Raw genomic sequence first — 19081 nt, forward strand, 5'->3', positions numbered from 1 at the left:
GGGCTGGGGATGTGGCTCAAGTGGTAGTGCGCTCGCCTGGCATGCGTGCGGCCCAGGTTCGATCCTCAGCACCACATACCAACAAAGATGTTGTGTCCGCCGAGAACTAAAAAATAATAAATATTTTAAAAAAAATTCATGAGTCATGAAGAAGTTCTGGAAATTGTTGACTGCTAGAGGCTCCAGGATCACGACACTATTCCTAATCAAAGAGACAGTTTTCTTTTCTCTTTTATTGATTTTATTTTTTGTGTAGAGGGGATCCTCATCCTCAAAATCATAACATTGTATAACCAATCACATCTTAAAAAAAAGAGATTTCTTATAATTTTCTGTATCCAATCCTGGCCTCATTCCCAACTGTCAGATTGAAAAATATAGTCTCCAGAGGAAAAATAAAGTATACACCACATCTTAAGAGATTGGTTTTACAAAAGACAGGAAAGAAAAATAAGTGGTCAAAAGTGCTTTATGTATGCAGTTTAGCCTCTGAAGCTCAAAACAGTAGCTTTCCTTACTCCTTAGCTTTCTGCCAGATCTCTATCCTTTCAAGGCTTGCATCTTGAATAAAAGTGTCAGAGTCAATTGTTAAAAACTGGTTTGGAACAAGAAAACAAGTGTCACTTTTAAATTCATGCTGCAGTGTGATCTAAATAGCTCTTATCTGCTCTGCACTATGTGACTCTACTCTTTTAAAAATTTCCTCTTAAATACTATAGCACAGGCATGGAAAATAGAATGATCCTGTGTACAAGCCTTCTTTACCTTAAGAACCTTTACTTGATGATTTCATGACTTCCACATTCTGAAATATCTTGACTGACTATAATCTGACTTAAAATTACTCTCTGATCTGATAAAGATGTTCTACATGCTCCTTTATTAGAGTAATTGTGGCTCTTATTTTTTAAAAAACTCCTGTTATTTTTAAAAATTTCTGTAGTTTTGAGCCCATTGTTTTATGATGACTTCAATTCTGAATCCTGCATGACTAAATTAATATATTTTGGCCTAAGCAGGTTTTTTTAAATCTAACTATACAGGATTGTTTTTTGCACTATTTTACCCACTTGATTTATTCAGTGGCCAATTCTTCAAGGAAAACCTCAAAAATCTTTGCTTCATTTGGTTTTTATGTATATTTGTGAGCACCTGTGTATTGTATGTGTGTCTATATATGCGTCTTTCTTTATATATTATTTATGTGGTACCAGCATTGGCATATAGATAAATGAACACTCATTAATTTCAAGTTAAGAGAAAGAAATGGATCCATATGCCTTTCAGTTCACATGACCAAGATGTTTAAGAAAAAGTTTAATTTAAATTGGGTAAACAGATAAGAGTTTGGAGGAATTTAAAGGTTAAAGAAATGCACAAGTGGGTGGGAAGTTGGCAGAATAGAGGAAGTCCTGTTTCTGGCTGCTCTTGACATGAAACCAAGAAATCAGACAGGCAGCTTCTCCACAAGGTCTTGCCTAGATGGAATATAACATCTTAGAGCATGTGAGAAGATCCCTATACAGTGAATTTTCGCAGAAATCACCAGTGCTGCAACCACCCACACAGAAATCAGAACCTCTGCTCTCAAGTAAGTCTCCAAATCAGGACCCAAAGCCTGTAGTTCTAGCTCACACAAGGGTCAGAGGTGGCTTAGTAGAACCACCTATCAGCACCTCTGCAGAACTCTAGACTGCACCCCAATCCCACACAGGTCACTTGGCTACTACCTATCCACAGCACATGGCCATCACTCAGCTATCCTGACCTCACCAGACACCCTGGTGTTGGAAGCAGAGGGACTTCATCTTGGAAAACTTTCCTTGCCATTTTGTGGTGGGCATGGCTATCAGATCAGATCACCATTTCAGCAGGTACCTGATTTGCAATCCCCCCCACCCCAGTGGTAATAACATGGCACAGTGGCCACCCAAAACAAAAACAGCCCTCAGTTGGACAGGAATGCAGTGAGACCAGGGCGCTGCCCACCCGGTGTGTGCCTAGGGGTTAGAGGTCCTCGAGTTGGGACCTGATAAGTAAGAGAGGGGAGGAGGACTAAAGTCTGGAGCTTAACAGAGAGATCAGGATCTGGAAAATCTCCAGGCAAGAGAGGGAGATGATACTGGGGACTCAAGTCAGATGAGTGGTCACAAAAAAGACCCCTGAGGTGTTATTTCCCTGCTGGGACTGGTGGGCAGCACTCCCTGCTTTGAGAAACTCTACAACAGGTCCAGTCTTCTCACTCTGGTTACCTACACCATCCAGAGGGCAGAGTCACAAGATTAAAACAGAAAATCCCTCCTAATGGATGAGATGAGAAGCAAGAAAGAAATGGATCTCTAAGAGTATTTTTTAAAAAATTTCTTATTCTTCTTCTTTCTCTTATACCTTTCTATCCTCTGGCCCTCACATCCCCAACATATGTAAAACCAAGAACTTTGCATTAAATAGAACTTTGAGAACTCAGTTACCTGAATAATATAGAGGAATTGCATAAGCCCCTTTTTTTTCTCCTCTCTTTTTTTCTTTCTTTCTCTTTTTTATCTTGTTCTTCTTTCACCCTCCAAATTTTGCTATTTTTACATCCTGTATTTTTCTACATGTGTGTTTGTTTTATGTACTCTATTGTCTTCCCACATAATTGTCTACCAAATTACTTCCTATCTATTCTCCCGCTACTAACCCTCTTCATTAGATTTCTCCTTCACACATTTTCTAAATATATTAACCCCATAGGCCCACATTGCCCCCCCAGCATATCGTCCTATGCCTGACCCCAGTTCATTGTCCACCGCCAGAAATTGTAAACCTTTTTATGAAACTACTGACTATATTTTAAATAATAATTGAATCCAACATTTCTGGACATTGAGACTAAATTGTAAATGTCTTAATAACAATTTGTTCATAGGGGGTGTATTTTTCATATTGGGATCTGTTAACATTGTCCTTACCCACAAAGGAGAGATCTTGGAACTCTACAAGAGCACTACAAATCTATAGGGTAAAAACAATAATACACCAGATCCACAGAGCTGGAAAGGAAGACACATGAGTAACTTGAAAAGAAAAGGGAAGAAAGTACCACAAAAAAATCAAGACAACACATTATTAGAAGCATTGGCAACTACAGCAGAAAAAAATTAGAGAAAGGTTTCATGGTTATACATGGTATACATGGTTAAAATGTTTTGGGATGTTAAAGAAGACATAAGAGAACAAATACAGGCAGTGAAAGATCACTTTGACAATGAGCTACATAAACAAATCCAAGAAGCAAAAGATAACCTCAATAGGGAGATAGAGGTTCTAAAAAACAAAATAAACAAAAAACCACCACCACCACCACCAACAACAAAAATCCTTGAAGTGAAAGAAACAATAAACCAAATTAAAAACTCAAATGAAAGCATCACCAACAGAGTAGACCACTTAGAATATAGGACATCAGACAATGAAGATAAAATAAATCATCTTGAAAAGAACATAGACAGCACAGTAAAAATGGTAAGAAACCATGAGCAGAACATTGAAGAAATATCGAATAGCATAAAAAGACCAAATTTAAGAGTTATAGAGGTCCAAACCAAAGGAATGAACAATCTATTTAATGAAATAATGTCAGAAAACTTTCCAAAAATGAAGAATGAATTGGAAAACCAAATTCAAGAAGGCTACAGGATGCCGAATGTACAAACTCACAACAGATCCTCACCAAGGCACATTATAATGAAAATGCCCTATTCAGCTATAGAACAGGTAATTTCAGGCTGCCATTCACCTGTGTCTCGCAGACAAATTACTCAGGCTCAGTGCTAAAGAACCCACGGAAACTATCAGAACATACAGCGAGCCCGGAGCGGCCGAATTCTGGCTCCCGGAACTACTCTGGCTCAGGGCTAAAGAACCTGCGGAAACTGCTTCTCCATCCAGGTCCTGCTGAATACTGTGGAGGCCAGAGGGGCAGAGTAGAGCCACCGCCTGCGCCCGGAACTGGGCCTGCTGGCGTGGTAGACACGTCACACCAATTGGAGTAGGGGCCGAGCAGAGCCACCACCCGCACCCACAAGGTAGGCAGACCTGTGACTGACCGGCCGATAAGGCCCAGCGGCCTGCTGGCGTGGTAGACATGTCACCCCAGTTGGAGTAGGGGCACAGCAGAGCCTTTGCCCAGGCCTGGAACAGGCCAAGCGGCCCAAGGGCGTGGTAGTCACGTCACCCCAATTGGAGTAGGGCCAGAGCAGAGCCGCCACCCGCACCTGAAAGGTAGGCACGCCTGTGACCGACCAGTGGAACAGGCCCAGCGGCCGGCCGGCGCAGTACACACATCACCACATTTGGAATAGGGGCAGAGCAGAGCCGCCGCCCGTGCCCGCAAGGTAGGCAGACCTGTGACCAACCGGAGGAACAGACCCAGCGGCCTGCTGGCATGGTAGACATGTCACCCCAATTGGAGTAGGGGCAGAGCAGAGCCACCTCCCGTGCACGGAATAGGCCCAGCGGCCTGCCAGCATGGTAGTCACATCACCCCAATTGGAGTAGGGGCAGAGCAGAGCCACCGCCTGCATCCGAACAGGCCCAACAACCCACGGGCGTGGTAGATACATCACCCCAATTGGAATAAGGGCAGAGTGCAGACGCCGCCCATGCCTGCAAGGTAGGCAGACCTGTGACCGACTGGCAGAACAGGTCTAGGGGTCCACGGGCGTGGTAGACACGTCACACCAATTGGAGCAGGGGCAGAGCAGAGCCATCTGCCGCGCCCACAAGGTAGGCAGACCTGTGACTGACCGTCAGAACAGGCCCAGTGGCCCACCAGGTGGTAGACAGATCACCGCAACTGGAGGAGGAACACAGCCACTGCCCGCCCTACAAGGGAGATTTTTCAACTATACAAGAGCAATACAAATATATAGGGGGAAAATTTCAAAAACACAACAGTTTCACCAAGCAGAAAGAAAACACGAGCAGTATGAAAAGACAAGGAAAGAAAGGACCACAAGCAATGCAGGTCAACTCAACTTTAGAAGAGGTAATAGCTGCAGCAGATGGAATGTCAGATAAAGAATTCAGAATATACATGCTTCAGATGATCTGGAGTCTCAAGGAAGACATTAGACAACAAAATCAGACAATGAAAGATCACTTCGACAATGAATTACATAAACAAATCCAAGAAGCAAAAGATCAACTATAGAGGGAGATAGAGGTAATAAAAAACAAACAAACAGAAATCCTAGAAATGCAGGAAGCAATAAACCAACTTAAAAACTCAATTGAGAATACTATCAGCAGAGTAGAACACTTAGAAGATAGAACATCAGACAATGAAGACAAAGTATTTCAACTTGAAAAGAACATAGACAGCTCAGCAAGACTGTTAAGAAACCATGAGCAGAACATCCAAGAAATGTGGGATAACATAAAGAGACCAAACTTAAGAGTCATTGGGATACACGAAGGCATAGAGGTCCAAACCAAAGGAATGAACAATCTATTCAATGAAATAATATGAGAAAACTTCCCAGACTTGAAGAATGAGACAGAATCCCAAATCCTAGAAGCCTACAGGACGCAGAATGTGCAAAATCATAAAAGATCCACACCTAGACACATTATAATGAAGATGCCCAACATACAGAATAAGGAGAGAATTTTAAAAGCTACGAGAGAAAGGAAGCAGATTACATTTAGGGGTAAAGCAATCAGGATAACAGCTGACCTTTCAACACAGACTCTGAAAGCTAGAAGATCCTGGAATAACATATTTCAAACACTGAAAGAAAATGGGTTCCAATCAAGAATCGTGTATCCGGCGAAATTAAGCTTCAGGATGGAAGATGAAATTAAAACCTTCCATGATAAACAAAAGTTACAAGAATTTGCAGCTAGAAAACCATCTCTTCAAAATATCCTTGGCAAAACACTACAGAAAGAGGAAATTGAAAATAACAATGAAAACCAACAGTGGGAGGTAGGACAGTAAAGGGGGGAAAATAATCAAAGAGGAAAACAAACCATGTTTCGTAACATAAATAAACAAATATGGCTGGAAGAACAAACCATATCTCAATAATAACCCTAAATGTTAATGGCTTAAACTCACCAATTAAGAGACACAGGCTAGTAGAATGGATCACAAAACAAGACCCAACAATATGCTGCCTACAGGAGACGCATCTGATAGGAAAATATATTCATAGACTGAAGGTGAAAGGTTGGGAAAAATCATACCACTCATATGGACTGCGGAAACAAGCAGGAGTGTCCATACTCATATCTAATAAAATAGATTTCAAGCCAAAGTTAAACAAAAGTGATAAAAGGGACACTACATACTGCTCAAGTGAACCATACACCAACAAGACATAACAATCATAAATATATATGCCCCAAACAATGGTGCAGCTATGTTCATCAAGCAAACTCTTCTCAAGTTCAAGAGTCTAATAGACCACCATACAATAATCATGGGAGACTTCAACAGACCTCTGTCACCACTGGATAGAACTTCCAAACAAAAGTTGAATAAGCAAACTATAGAACTCAATAACACAATTAATAACCTAGACTTAATTGACATATATAGAATATACCACCCAACATCAAGCAGTTATACTTTTTTCTCAGCAGCACATGGATCCTTCTCAAAAATAGATCATATATTATGTCACAGGGCAACTCTTAGACAATATAAAGGGGTAGAGGTAATACCATGCATCTTATCTGATCATAATGGAATGAAACTGAAAATCAATGATAAAAGAAGGAAGAAAAAATCATGCATCACTTGGAGAATGAATAATAGGTTACTGAATGATCAATGGGTTATAGAAGACATCAAGGAGGAAATTAAAAAATTCTTAGAGATAAATGAAAACACAGACACAACATATTGGAATCTATGGGACACATTGAAAGCAGTTCTAAGAGGAAAATTCATTGCTTGGAGTTCATTCCTTTAAAAAGAAAAAACCAACAAATAAATGATCTCATACTTCATCTCAAAATCCTAGAAAAAGAAGAGCAAAACAACAGCAAAAGAAGTAGAAGGCAAGAAATAATTAAAATCAGAGCTGAAATTAATGAAATCGAAACAAAAGAAACAACTGAAAAAATTGAAAAAAATAAAGTTGGTTCTTTGAAAAAGTAAATAACATCGACAGACCCTTAGCCTTGCTAACAAAGAGAAGAAGAGAGAGAACTCAAATTACTAGCATATGGGAAGAAAAAGGCAATATCACAACAGACACTTCAGAAATACAGAAGTAATAATCAGAAATTATTTTGAATCCTTGTACTCCAATAAAATAGAAGATAGTGAAGGCATCGATAAATTTCCTAAGTCATATGATCTGCCCAGATTGAGTCAGGAGGATATAGAGCACCTAAACAGACCAATATCAATTGAGGAAATAGAAGAAACCATCAACAAACTACCAACTAAGAAATGCCCAGGACCGGATGGATATACAGCAGAGTTTTACAAAACCTTTAAAGAAGAACTAACACTAATACTTTTCAAGCTATTCCAGGAAATAGAGAAAGAGGGAGAACTTCCAAATTCTTTCTATGAGGCCAACATCACCCTGATTCCTAAACAGACAAAGACACTTCAAAGAAAGAAAACTACAGACCAATATCTCTAATGAACCTAGATGCAAAAATCCTCAATAAAATCCTGGCGAATCGGATTAAAAAACATATCAAAAAAATTGTGCACCATAATCAAGTAGGATTCATCCCTGGGATGCAAGGATGGTTCAATATACCGAAATCAATAAATGTTATTCACCACATCAATAGACTTAAAAATAAGAACCGTATTATCATCTCGATAGATGCAGAAAAAGCATTCGACAAAGTACAGCATCCCTTTATGTTCAAATCTCTAGAAAAACTAGGGATAACAGGAACATATCTCAACATTGTAAAAGCAATCTATGCTAAGCCTCAGGCTAGCATCATTCTGAAAGGAGAAAAATTGAAGGCATTCCCTCTAAAATCTGGAACAAGACAGGGATGCCCTCTCTCAACACTTCTGTTCAACATAGTTCTGGAAACACTGGCCAGAGCAATCAGACAGACAAAAGAAATTAAAGGCATAAAAATAGGAAAAGAAGAACTTAAATTATCACTATTTGCAGGTGACATGATTCTATACCTAGCAGACCCAAAAGGGTCTACAAAGAAACTATTAGAGCTAATAAATGAATTCAGCAAAGTGGCAGGATATAAAATCAACTCACATAAATCAAAGGCATTCCTGTATATCAGCAACAAATCCTCTGAAATGGAAATGAGGACAACCACTCCATTCACAATATCCTCAAAAAAAAAAAATACTTGGGAATCAACCTAACAAAAGAGATGAAAGACTTATACAATGAAAACTACAGAACCCTAAAGAGAGAAATAGAAGAAGATCTTAGAAGATGGAAAAATATACCCTGTTCATGGATAGGCAGAACTAACATTATCAAAATGGCGATATTATCAAAAGTTCTCTATAGGTTTAATGCAATGCCAATCAAAATCCCAACAGCATTTCTTGTAGAAATAGAGAAAGCAATCATGAAATTCATATGGGAAAATAAAAGACTCAGAATAGCAAAAACAATGCTAAGCAGGAATTGTAAATCAGGCGGTAAAGGGATACCAGACTTCAAACTATACTACAGAGCAAAAGTAACAAAAACACGCCTGGTACCAAAACAGGTGAGTGGACCAATGGTACAGAATAGAGGACACAGAAACCAATCCACAAAACTATAACTATTTTATATTTGATAAAGGGACTAAAAGCATGCAATGGAGAAAGGATAGCATCTTCAACAAATGGTGCTGGGAAAACTGGAAATCCATATGCAACAAAATGAAACTGAATCCCTTTCTCTCGCCATGCACAAAAGTTAACTCAAAATGGATCAAGGAGCTTGATATCAAATCAGAGACACAGCGTCTGATAGAAGAAAAAGTTGGCTACGATCTACATACTTTGGGGTCGGGCTGCAAATTTCTTAATAGGACACCCATAGCAAAAGAGTTAATAATTAGAATCAACAAATGGGACTTACTCAATCTAAAAAGTTTGTTCTCAGCAAAAAAAAAACAATAAGAGAGGTAAATAGGGAGCCTACATCCTGGGAACAAATCTTTACTCCTCACACTTCAGATAGAGCCCTAATATCCAGGGTATACAAAGAACTCAAAAAATTAGACAATAAGATAACAAATAACCCAATCAACAAATGGGCCAAGGACCTGAACAGACACTTCTCAGAGGAGGACATACAATCAATCAACAAGTACATGAAAAAATGCTCACCATCTCTAGCAGTCAGAGAAATGCAAATCAAAACCACCCTAAGATACCATCTCACTCCAGTAAGATTGGCAGCCATTAGGAAGTCAAACAACAACAAGTGCTGGCGAGGATATGGGGAAAAGGGTACACTTGTTCATTGTTGGTGGGCCTGCAAATTGGTGCGGCCAATTTGGAAAGCAGTATGGAGATTTCTTGGAAAGTTGGGAATGGAACCACCATTTGACTCAGCTATTCCCCTTCTCAGTCTATTCCCTAAAGACCTAAAAAGAGCATGATACAGGGACACTGCTACATCGATGTTCATAGCAGCACAATTCACAATAGCAAGACTGTGGAACCAACCTAGATGCCCTTCAATAGATGAATGGATAAAAAAATGTGGCATTTATACAGAATCGAGTATTATTCTGCATTAAAAAATGACAAAATCATAGAATTTGGAGGGAAGTGGATGGCATTAGAGCAGATTGTGCTAAGTGAAACCAGCCAATCCCTAATAAACAAATGACAAATGTCTTCTTTGATATAAGGAGAGTAACTAAGAACAGAGTAGGGAGGAAGAGCATGAGAAGAAGATTAACATTAAACAGGGATGAGAGGTGGGAGGAAAAGGGAGAAGGGAAATTTTATGGAAATGAAAGGAGACCCTCAGGGGTATACAAAATTACATACAAGAGGAAGTGAGGGGAAAGGGAAAAATAATACAAGGGGGAGAAATGAATTGCAGTAGAGGGGGTAGAGAGAGAAGAGGAGAGGGGAGGGGGGATAGTAGAGGATAGGAAAGGCAGCAGAATACAACAGACACTAGTATGGCAATATGTAAATCAATGGAAGTGTAACTGATGTGATTCTGCAATCTGTATACGCGGTAAAAATGGGAGGTCATAACCTACTTGAATCAAAGTGTGAAATATGATATATCAAGAAGTATGTAATGTTTTGAACAACCAACAATAAAAAAATAAAAAAGAAAGCAGAGTAGTTGCAACAGGGATAGCATTCCCTACAAAGCCTTTAATATCTACTCTCTAGCTTGTTGGCCAAATTGACTTGGAATACAGCAATGAGAGTCCCAATCTCTGAAACGTATTACCTGCAGTACCCAATGTAAAAAAAAAAAAAGAAAAGAAAATGCCCAACATGCAGAATAAGGAGAGAAATTTAAAAGCCACAAGAGAAAGGAATCAGATTACATATAGGGGAAAACCCATTATTAGGATAATGGCAGATTTTTTCTAAAGAGATCCTGAAAGTTAGGAGATCCTGGAACAACATGTATCAAGCTCTGAATGATAATGGGTGCCAATCAATAATCTTGTATCCAGCAAAATTAAGCATTAGATTTGAAGATGAAATAAAAACCTTTCATGATAAACAAAGTTAAAAGAATTTATAGCAAGAAAACTGGCACTACAAAACAACCTTGGCAAATATTTCATGAAGAGGAAATGAAAAACAGTAATGAAAATCAGCAGATTGAGGTAGTATACTAAAGAAAAAAACTAACCAAAGAGGAAAACCAAGTCAAGTTAAATAACAAAAATAAACAAATATGGCTGGAAATACAAACCATGCCTAAATAGTAACCCTAAATGTAAATGGCTTAATCTCACCAATGAAAAGACAGGATAGCAGATTGGATTAAAAAAAGACCTAACAAAATGCTGCCTCCAGGAGACTCATCTGACAGGAAAAGATATACACAGACAGAAGATGAAAGGTTGGGAAAAATCATACCACTCACATTGACTGCGGAAGCAAGCAGGAGTTTTCATACTCATATCAAATAAAGTAGACTTCAAGCCAAGGTTAATCAAAAGAGATAAAGAAGGACATTACATACTGCTCAATAGAACCATACACCAAAAAGCAAAAAGACATAACAATCATAAATCTATATGCCCCAAACAATGCTGCAGCAATGTTCCTCAAACAATCTATTCTCAAGTTCAAGAGTCAAACTGATGACAACACTATAATCTTGGGTGACTTTAACACACCTCATTCACCACTGGATAGATCTTCCCAACAAAAGAACTCAATAACACAATCAATAACTTAGACTTAACTGACATATATAGAATATTTCAACCTGCATCAAGCAGATACACTTTCTTCTCAGCACCACTTGGATCCTTTTCTAAAATAGACCATATATTATGCTACAAAGCAACTCTTAACAAACACAAAAAAGTAGAGATACTACCATGCATTTTATCAGATCATAATAAAATGAAATTGGAAATCAATGACAAAATAAAAAATAAGAATTTCTACATCACCTGGAGACCAAATAATATGCTACTGAATAAACAATGGTTACAGAAGACATCAAGGAGAAGATTAAAAATTTATTAGAGGTAAATGAGAACATAAACACAACATATCAAAATGTCTGGGACACTATGAAAGCAGTACTAAGAGGAAAATTTATTGTATGCAGTTCATTCATTAAAAGAAAAAAATGTCAACAAATACATGACCTCACACTATATCTCAAAGTCCTAGAAAAAGAAGAACAAATCAGCAGCAAAAGCAGTCAAAGTTAATAAATAATTAAAATTAGAGCTGAAATCAATGAAATCAAAACAAAAGGAATAATTGAAAAAATTGACAAAACAGAAGTTGGTTCTTTGAAAAAATAAATAAAATTGACAGACCCTTAGCCATGCTAATGAAGAGAAGGAGAGAGAGAACTCAAATTACCAGCATATGTGATTAAAAAGGCAATATCACAACAGATACTACAGAAATACAGAAGATAATTATAAATTATTTGAAATCTTATACTCTAATAAAATAGAAGACACTTATATTCAACATAGTTCTCGAAACACAAGCAATTAGACAGATAAAAGAAATCAAAGGGATATGTATAGAAAAAGAAGAACTTAAATTAGTTCTATTTTCTTTTTTTTTTAGAGAGAGAGAGAGAGAGAGAGAGAGAGAGAGAGAGAGAGAGAGAGAGAGAGAGAATATTTATTTCTTAGTTTTTCGGCAGACACAACATCTTTGTTTGTATGTGGTGCTGAGGATCGAACCCGGGCCACACGTATGCCAGGAGAACACGCTTCCGCTTGAGCCACATCCCCAGCCCTAGCTCTATTTTCTGATGATATGATTCTATACCTAGAAGACCCAAAAAACTCCATCAGAAAACTTCTAGAACTAGTAAATGAATTCAGCAAAGTAGCAGGTTATAAAGTCAACACCCATAAATCAAAGGTATTTCTATATATCAGTGACAAAGCCTTTGAGAAGGGAATGAGGAAAACTACCCCATTCACAATAACCTCAAAAAATATACTTGTGAATAAACTTAAGGAAAGAGGTAAAAGATTTATACAATGAAAACTACAGAACTCTAAAGAGAGAAATCAAAGATCTTAGAAGATGGAAAGATTTACCTTTCTCTTGGATAGGCAGAATTAATATTGTCAAATGACCATACTACCAAAAGCACTATACAGATTTAGTGCAATCCCAATCAAAATCCCAATGGCATTACTCATAGAAGTGGAACAAGCAATCATTAAATTTTTCTGGAAAAATAAGAGACCCAGAATAGCTAAAGAAATTCTTAGCAGGAAAAGTGAAGCAGGTGGCATCACTATACCAGACCTTAAACTATACTACAGAGCAGTAGTAACAAAAACAGCATAGTATCCCCACCAAAACAAACTGGGACAGAATAGAGGACACAGAGACTAACCCAAAAAATTACAATTATCTTATATTAGACAAAGGTGCCAAAAACATGCACTGGAGAAAAGATAGCATCTTCAACAAATGTTGCTGTTAAAACTGGAAATCCATATGCAATAAAATGAAATTAAACCCCTATCTCTCACCATGCACAAAACTTAACTCAAAATGGACTAAGGACCTGGGAATTAGACTAGTGACTCATCATCTAATAGAAAAAAGTAGGCCCTAATTTTCATCATGTGGGATTAGGCCTCAACTTCCTTAATAAGAATCCTATAGTGCAAGAATTAAAACCAAGAATCAATAAATGGGATGGACTCAAACTAAAAAGTTTCTTTTCAACAAAAGAAACAATCTGTGAGGTGAACAGAGAGCCCACATCCTGGGAGCAAATTTTTACCCCTCACACATAGCACCCTTTTATGTTCAAAACACTAGAAAAATTAGGGATAACAGGAACTATCTCAACATCATAAAGGCATTAATCTCTAGGATATATAAAGAACTAAAAAAGCTAAGCACCAAAACCGAAACAAAACAAAACAACAAACAAACAAACAAAAAACAAATAACAGAATCAAATGGGCCAATGACCTGAACAGACACTTCTCAGAAGAGGCTATGTAATCAATCAACAAATATATGAAAAAATGCTCATCATTTTTAGCAATTAGAGAAATGCAAATCAAAACTACTCTAAGATATCATCTCATTCCAGTCAGAATGGCAGTTATTATGAAGACAAATGACAGTAAGTGTTGGAAAGGATGTGGGGAAAAAGGTACACTCATACATTGCTGGTGGAACAGCAAATTGGTGCAGCCAATATGGAAAGTAGTATGGATATTCCTTGGAAATCTGGGAATGGAACCACCATTTCACCTAGCTATCCTTCTCCTCAGTCTATACCCAAAGGACTTAAAAATAGCATACTGCAGGGACACAGCCACATCAATGTTTATAGTAGCACAATTCACAATAGGTAAACTGTGGGGCCAACCTAGATGCTTTTCAGTGGATGAATGGATAAAAAATGTCATATATATACACAATGGAATTTTACTCAGCATTAAAAGAGAATAAAATCATGGAATTTGCAGGTAAATAGATGGTGCTGGAGAAGATAATTCCAAGAAAAGTTAGCCAATCCCCAAAAAACAAATGCCAAATGTTTTCTCTGATATAAGGAAGCTGACTCATAGTGGGATAGGGAGGGGGAGCATGAGAGGAATAGATGAATTTTAGATAGGGAGGAGGGATAGGAGAGAAAGGGAGGGGGCAGGGTATTAGCAAATGTAATAGAATGTAATGGACATCATTATCCAAAGTACATGTATAAACAGTTGAATTGGGTGTCAACATATTTTATATATAAACAGATATGAAAAATGTATGTGTAGTAAGAATTGTAATGCAAAAAAAAGTACATTCCTAAAGGCATGAATTGGTGTGAACATACTCTATATGCAAAGATATGAAAAATTGTATTCTACATGTGATAAGAACTATAATGCATTCCGCTGTCTTATATTAAAAAATAAATAAATAACCTCAATAAAACTAAAATACAAGCAATGTACAAACTTAAACCAAATAGTTGCTATTAAGGCATTTATAGTTTGGCCACAATGTACAGAAATGGTGAATTCAAAATTATTATCTGCAATATAAACAGTAGGTTAGCAGGAGGGTTTATAGTTTCTGATAGTGGTCAAAGAACCTGGGGTTAGGTGTGGGATGAAATGTTGAGGGGGTAGGAGGTCAGGATATAGAGTTATTAGATCTTAGGAAGTATGAAAGAGGAATCTAAAGAAAATGGTTAGTAGCAGGAAAAGAGAGAGGAAGTGATTTGGGGGAGACAAGTAAGTGGGAAGATAATAGATTACATAAAACAAACACACATAGATATTAAGAAAAATTAAAATTATAAAAATAGGAGATAAAAAATATACAACACAACTGTAATATGATATTCAGCTATCCCAGTCCTCAGTATTCCAATTCATGCAAAGTACTTGGTTTCACAAATGTTGGGGGATATGAGAGTGGGAGAATAGGGATGGAGAAAAAAGAAAAAAATCTCAAAGGAAAAAACAAAGATTGATTGGTTGGAGATCAGTATTTTTCTTGCCTCCCTTCTCATCCAAAATATGGTGTTGTCTATTGTTTCTTGGTCTCTCCAACCTCAGGATGGTGAACATTACCAGGGTGGGAGGGTTGGTTTTGGGTGCAGGGCACCTGAAAGTGGGGTATGGCACCCGCTGGTCCTGATGGGCTCCTTTGGGGCCCACTCATGTGATTTGGGTACCTGGTCTTATCTCCTTATGTCACTTGTAGACCTCACAGTTCCTGGTCTCTAATTTAGTCTCTATACTGTATCTCACTTACCCTCTCCCTGTCTACTTCCTAGTTGGGGACCTTTCTCTTTGGAAGTCTTGTGGGTTGCACTCTGGTGGCTGCACACCTATGTTGGAGAGCTGTTTTGCATTGGGCAGTCACTGTGTGGGGTTAGTGGCTTCTTGGGAGAGGGGGAGTTGGAGATTATCGGTACCTTCCCATCTGGTATTCCAAGGTGGGAATTGCCTCAACTAAAGATGGGATGAAGGTATCACAAAACGGAGGCAATTGCTTTCAGCAATGGAGAGTCAGGTTTGGTGGGGAGTGGAGTGGACCATGTTGGGCATGGGTTCAAAGATGCAGCTCTGTGGCATGCAATGTTGTGGTTATCAGCTGTCTCTGGACCCAGTGTGGGGCTCCACGTGTGTCCATGGGGCTGTCCTGGGTTTGCCTGGTTACTATGGGTGTCAATGAGGCTGTTCTGGGCCTTCCTGGCCTCTGCATGGCATTACTAATGTTAGAGTCTGTAAACAAGTCAAGATGGCACCTGGCATTTTGCAGAGGGAGTGGTTTGTGAAGTAACGCCAGCGAGCCATTAGGTGTGGAGATTCCTTATTGGTTGACTGCTGTATCTAGTTTATGTTAATTAAGTTAAGCTGTGTGGAATGTATATATACCCCTTCTGTTCTACAATAAACGGCTGCCACTCCTGCTGTATCAATGTACACAAGTTGCTCATCACCCCCCGGTTATTTTGCTGCAGCCGGACTGCAGCAACTAGCTTCTTCTTCTACTTCTTTTTTTTTAATTATTTTTTTCAGTTTAAGTGGACACAATATCTTTATTTTACATTTATGTGGTGCTGAGGATCAAAATCAGTGCCTCAAGCATGCTAGGCGAGCATTCTACCACTGAATCATAACCCCAGCCCTGGCTTCTTCTTATGTCGGGAGTATTCATGTCATCCCAGTATACAAGTTTTTGGAAAATAAAATTTAGGTGAGTATTTTACCAAGCTGGTGTTCTTTAGACTAACGTTTTCTGTAGAAGCAATATCTTTCAGACTTATGTAAAATAACACATTGACTTGGGAATTTATTTATATCATTTAATATTTTGTAATTGGATAAAAATAACATGCCATCAGTAAGTTATATATAACATTTTGCATTACCATTTATACTGAAATGGAACTTAAATATATTTTTGGAAGGGAATAAGGAAATCCTGGTTTATTTAAATTTTGATAGTGTTGACAAGAAATCATTTTGTCACTCTTTCACAGAAAGAGGGTTAAGAGCTCTCATCTTGTTTGATTCATTTTGGATGTATTGTTGGATTATTTTAACTGATATTCATATGGACTCAAGAAACAATATATTATATGAAAACCTTGTAAAATAATATTTAAGAAATAGGCATAAATCAGCTCAAATATAAACCAGTTTACCTAAGAATTGTCAGAGGCCACGTCACCTGAGTTAAGAATCTGCCTTTCAACTCGTTCCATGTCAGGATGAGATCAAAGTATGCTAAACTTGAGTTCATTCAAAGTTAAGTACAAAAACTAGATTTTTTTGGTTATATAGATTACTGTGATCTTAAAAAAAAAACAGGGAATATAATATAAATCTAAGAAAAGGTTTGGGATTATAGAAATTATGTTTCTTGATTCATAGTTATTATACAAACTAAATATCTTTGCTCTTATTAATTTCATTTTGTATTTTCCCTACAAAACTTTATAATTATTGTTTGAGTGCTTCAGATAAGTTCAACTTCTATTAGAACAATCTGAGTTAATTTGAGGTAATAGGCCATCCCCTGTAGGATAGACAGGATATAAGGCTGACTTCCAGTACATAGTGATGCCAATTAAATGGTAGGGGTAAGTAACTATTAAATTATAGACATTAAAGTTAAAACCCAGTATTCCTACTTCAAGACTGGTGAAACTGGCCTCCCAGATGTTTAAAAGAAAAACATCGAGACAAAAATTAAGAAAATAAAAGGGCTTAGAAAGAATATAGCCAATATTTGCTCTTGCCTCTGAGGTCAGCTCAAATGCACACAACAAGGGGGCATCTCTAAAGACTTTGCAACTCTGGGCAACAGGATCTCCTGATCAAATGATCCATGGGACCTGAGAGAAAAGGAAGCCAACCTGTGCATATGCAGCCAAGAAAATGGTCACTGGATTGGAAAATTTCCCTAATGCTTCCAAAGGGAGCCACATGTGGCCAGCAAAATCTGGACCTATCTTGGCAGATGGCACTAGAGAAGCTAAAAGTCTTTTCCCAAGTTCCCAAGTGTGACCACCTGAGGAATCTCAGCTGACTCTTAATTATAAATAGAGTTGACCAGCTTGGTCTTAAGCATCTTAAGGAAGAGTTATAACAAAAACACCACCATACCTGGAAGTTTAAAAAGAAAGACAATAGTTCTTTTAATGTAACGTAAGATGTACCCTTGTGTCAGCCCCACCAAAAGTAAGTAAAGCTGGAGGGTATAAGGAAGGGTTCTCAGACATGAGTGCCTGATAACTATCAAAAGAGACTGTCGAAGTCACATGCTTTTTATAGACATTTTGAGACTTGAAAATCTTCCTAACTTCTTACATAAGCAGGCTTGTTCTGTGTTTGCTGTTATGATTATCTAGTCCTAAGGCATAGAGATAAAGGAATCTAATAAACACAGAGGTAGTGTTAATAGAAAGGCTTTTACAAAAATTAGATGATTTAGATATCTTAACTACAACTCATGGGACATCTGTAGCTTTATAAAAAGTACATGTTGTGTGTATGTTTCCAACAACTTTGCTAATGTTTTCAAAGTCTTTACTTGCCTCCACTCACAAATGAATGTCATGTGCTTCCCATATAGATCTTTAATAAGGTACTATCTCCATGGTTTTCAGGGACTAGCCCATAATACTGGTTGTTTACATGCTAATTGCTTACAAAAAATAATGCTTTTCTATCTTATTCTTTATTGTCTTAGCATGATCTATGCCCTGTGTACAGTAATTTATCAACTGCCACCCATGAACCATTTGACTACCCTGATGCTGAATACTCTTCATTCTCCATGCACCTCCTGATTTAGAACAAGGACTTTGGATTTTCTTCTTTTAGATTTCAACCCTTTTCAGAGAAAGTAGCCTGAATGAGTCAAATCCCAAATATTCTAAAAGAATTTAGGGTCCCAAAATCCTTGATTTGGGAATGTAAAGGGACATATGGTTGAAAATTGTGGGAACATAAGGTTAAGAGATTGACTTTATGTAATGAGCCCACTGTACTGACCAACCCCTCATGTATTTTTTTGCCAGAAAGCAATCTGCCTGCCTATAGCCCCACCTGGCCTGAGTAGACTTGTCAATTAAGATCATATGAAAATAAAATCACAAACCATGCAGTGACTAGTTGTGTCAAAGCTGTTTTTTTTTCTTCTTTCTGGTGCTATTCCTATTACCTTTTCCCTGAATAAACAAAACAAAATACTGGATAAAAATTTATTTAATTTAAATATTTCTTTCCAAAGGAATTCAATTATTTTAAGAGTGTTTCTTGAGATTTAACACACTAAGTGCTAAGTGACCTAAAGGAATAATTCTCAATGATAGTTTCTGCATGTAACAAGTATGAGTTAGCAAGCACAGTCCCTGGCATGCAAGAAATATACAACTCCTTTGCTTTAATAGATCAA

Source organism: Ictidomys tridecemlineatus, chromosome 4 (assembly GCF_052094955.1).
Source record: "Ictidomys tridecemlineatus isolate mIctTri1 chromosome 4, mIctTri1.hap1, whole genome shotgun sequence".
NCBI lineage: Eukaryota > Metazoa > Chordata > Mammalia > Rodentia > Sciuridae > Ictidomys > Ictidomys tridecemlineatus.